A 4153-nucleotide genomic window follows, 5' to 3' on the forward strand; every position below is an offset into this window, starting at 1 on the left:
GAACAATGCTACAAAATTGTTGGATATCCAACTGATTTTAAGTCAAAGAGGAAAGGCCAGACTACTGGAGCTTATGCTAATCAGGTTGATACACCTCTCAGCACTGAGTCAAGAACTTCTTCAACTGCAGCTCAAACTTCTGGAGGTTTTATCACTCAGGACCAGTATCAACAAATTCTCCAGCTCTTATCCAAGAATGGAGGTGATAACACAGTAGATTCTTCTGCCAAGGTGGCTTCTGTAGATGCAGGTATACATACTTCTGCTCTCTTGTGTTCATATGATGCAGGTGAATGGGTGGTAGACACTGGAGCTACTCATCACATCACCTCCAATCTTGACACATTAGACACTAGTACTGTATCTATTACTGATGCACAAAATAAGGTTTATCTGCCTAATGGTAACACTACTGTCGTCTCTCACATTGGTAGCACATGCCTGTTTACAAACCAGCCTGTATCAAATGTATTATATCTGCCTGACTTCAGAGTTAACTTACTATCAGTGTCCAAGATCACTAAGGAGCTTAATTGCATGGTAGCATTCTTTCCTGACTTCTGTGTGTTTCAGGATCTCTCAAATGGTCAGGTGAAGGGGATTGGTAAGGAACAACATGGACTCTACATACTAAAAGGTGGACCAACTCAAGCTCCAAAGAAGCTGGTGAATAGTAGTAGGAGTCCTAGTGAAACAAACTCTGTAAAGAATGTTACTAAGTCAACTGATGTACCTGTTACTTCTGACTCAGTTGATGTATGGCACAAGAGGTTAGGACATGCACCTCTTGACATAATAAAACGACATGAGTTTCTTAGGTCTTTAGGAGGAAAAAATCATTCTCATTGCACAGTGTGTCCTGTTGCTAACCACACAAAGCTTCCATTTCCTTTAAGCATTACTATGTCCAGTTCTGTTTTTGAATTGTTGCACTGTGATATATGGGGACCTTACAGAGTTCCCACTTATAATGGAAAAAAGTTCTTTGTTACAGTTGTTGATGACTTTAGTCGATATACTTGGATTTTTTTGATCCACTCCAAAACTGACACCATAGTTGTCCTTAAACAGTTTCTTACTCAAGTTAAGAATGTGTTCTCAACAAGTGTTAAAACTTTGAGAACTGACAATGGCTCTGAGTTCTTGAGTCACAACTTTCAGGCCTTACTCAGTGAACTTGGCATTACCCACCAATCCTCGTGTGTGTATACCCCTCAACAGAATGGAGTAGTTGAGAGGAAACACAGGTCCATTCTGAATATAGCTCGGTCCATCAGATTTCAGGCTGCTATTCCCCTCAGATATTGGGGTGAGTGTGTTTCTACTGCTGTCTATATTTTGAACAGGCTTCCTTCAAGGATACTTGGTTTTCAGTCCCCCTATGAGAAATTATATAAGCATCCTCCATCCTTGTCTCATCTAAGGGTGTTTGGGTGTCTTTGTTATGCTGCCTGTCCTAGAGTACTGGACAAGTTCTCCTCTAGAGCCATCTCTGCTGTGTTTATGGGGTATTCTTCATCATAGAAAGGCTATATATTCTTTGATCTCCATGCTCATTCTTTTTTTGTCAGCAGACATGTGGTATTTCAAGAACATATATTTCCTTTCAAGCATGTACAAGAATCATCCAATCCTATATTTCCAGTTCTGGACCTACTGGTTCCTCCTGCTAACCCTGTACGTGTCTCCCCAGCTCTTGATTGTATCCCATCACCTGATTGTTCTGTCACTATTGATCCTATCAGTCCAGTATCTCCTGTTTAGTCACCACTGGTTGCTCTACCTGTTCCCACCAGAAAATCTACTCGAACCAGCAAGCCTCCTCTCTGGCTGCAGGATTTTGTCACTCAGCCTAAAGGAAATACATGTTCCTATCCTATAGCTGATCATCTTTCATACACTCATTTATCTCAGTCCTATCAACATGTTCTTCAAGCCTACTCAGCTTTGTGTGAGCCTGTGTCATTTCAACAAGCTGCTGCTGATCCTGCTTGGGTCCAGGCAATGCAGCTGGAGATAGATGCCTTAGAAAGCAACAACACTTGGAGTATAGTGGATCTCCCTCCTGGAAAGAAGACCATTGGTTGTAGGTGGATCTACAAGATCAAATACCTTTCCCAGGGGCTATGAAAAGATTTAAAGCAAGATTGGTTGCACAAGGGTTTAGTTAGAAGGAAGAACTTGACTATGGAGAGACTTTCAGTCCTGTTGCTAAGATGGTGACTGTCAGATCTATTGTGGCCCTTGCTGCCTCTAGGTGTTGGTATATCTATCAGATGGATGTTCATAATGCCTTTCTCAATGGTGATCTTCTTGAGGAGGTCTATATGGTTATTCCTAGTGGGTTTGCTAGACAGGGGGAGACTCATAAGGTCTGCAAACTACACAAGTCCTTATATGGACTAAAGCAGGCACCAAGACAATGGAATATAAAGTTAACTGAAGCCTTGGTAGATATGGGGTTCACGCAGAGTCATTATGACTATTCACTATATACTAAGCACACTGGAAATGATATTGTTGTGGTGTTGGTTTATGTAGATGATTTGCTCATCACTGGAAACAATCAACAGCTCCTATGTGACACTAGACTGGACATTCAGAAGAAGTTCAAGATGAAGGATTTGGGAGAGTTAAAGTTCTTTCTAGGAATTGAGTTCTCCAGGTCCAACAAAGGGATACTCATGTCACAAAGGAAGTATGCATTAGAATTAATATCTGAGTCTGGCCTAGGGGGAGCAAAACCAGCCTGCACACCTTTAGAAATGAATCAAAAGCTCACATCAATTCAATATGATGAGCATGTCAATTGAGGGATAGCTGAAGGTGATAACATACTAACAGACACTACAAAGTATCAAAGGCTGGTGAGAAGGCTGTTGTACCTGACTATGACAAGACCAGATATTGCATTCTCAGTACAAGTCTTGAGTCAATTCATGCATTGTCCTAAACAGTCACATATGAATGCAGCTCTTTGAGTAGTCAGATACATCAAAGAAGCTCCTGGATTAGGCTGTCATTTGCCTTATTTCTCGATTACTAGCTCACAATTCAATAAACAATTAGTTGAAGTGATCTTTTAAATAATATGATAAGTGTATATCCTAATATTAAGGTTATCTTAGTTTGTGCTAAAAGCAGTAGGTACTGTTAAATTAGGTCTTAGGCCTAACTCACACCCCAAAAGCTAGCTCAAAGGGAGGAGGATTGCCCAAGCCTTATAAGGAGTCCACCCATCTCATTAACCACCGATGTGAGACTTATAAAGCTTGAGGGGGAGTGTTAATCAACATTGAAGTATAAGCAAACTGTATGGTGTGAGTTAGTTAAGTTGTTAGGAATGTTCTAGAAGCTTCCATAGTTAGTTAAGAAGGTGGTTACAATCCTACCATGTATAAATAAATCAGTTTCAATGTAACAGGAGGATAATTCAGCTAAATAAGATTTCTTCTCTTCTCTTCTCTTTCTTCTGATTTCTCTCTGTAATTCAGTATGTTTTAACCTCCATTAATGGAGTTTTCAGGTACATACTTTGGTTTTAAACTACGTTCTAGGGAAACAACTTGAAAAAACGAAATTAAAGTGTAGGTGTCACATTTCTCAACCAATCCTCTCACATGGCTAGCTAGCTAGGCTTAATATCTCTCTTACGTATTGTTCAAATGTTGCGGCACCATTAATTAGGATTAAAAAAAATAATTAGGACCTAACTAAAATAGCCCTCATATACTACTATATTAATTACTAGATACAACAAATTTCCACTTTGATACAATATTTCAATATGTAATATTTGACATTTTGATATAATTGATTTGGCAAATCGTAAAAGAGGGTAGAGAAGATACTGAATAAATAAGGGATAATTGTACATAATGGCAAACTTATAATCTAAAATAAATGGAGTAGCTACTGTTTGATTTAATTGCGCCCCGTAGCAAACGTTTGCCAGTCCCCTCTCTCCCTCCAAATTCTCGCTCGCCACTCTCTCTTTCTCGCTCGCTCCCTCTGTGCTCGCCTCTCTCGCTTTATACAACAGAATTGTATAAATTGCGTTTTTGTTTGTATAAAGCGAGAGAAAATTGTATATACACATGCAAATACATATATATTCGTCTTATACACTTATAATTATACAATACAAATATTC

The sequence above is a fragment of the Solanum tuberosum genome, unplaced genomic scaffold (genome assembly GCF_000226075.1).
Source record: "Solanum tuberosum cultivar DM 1-3 516 R44 unplaced genomic scaffold, SolTub_3.0 scf00010, whole genome shotgun sequence".
In the NCBI taxonomy this organism is placed as follows: Eukaryota; Viridiplantae; Streptophyta; class Magnoliopsida; order Solanales; family Solanaceae; genus Solanum; species Solanum tuberosum.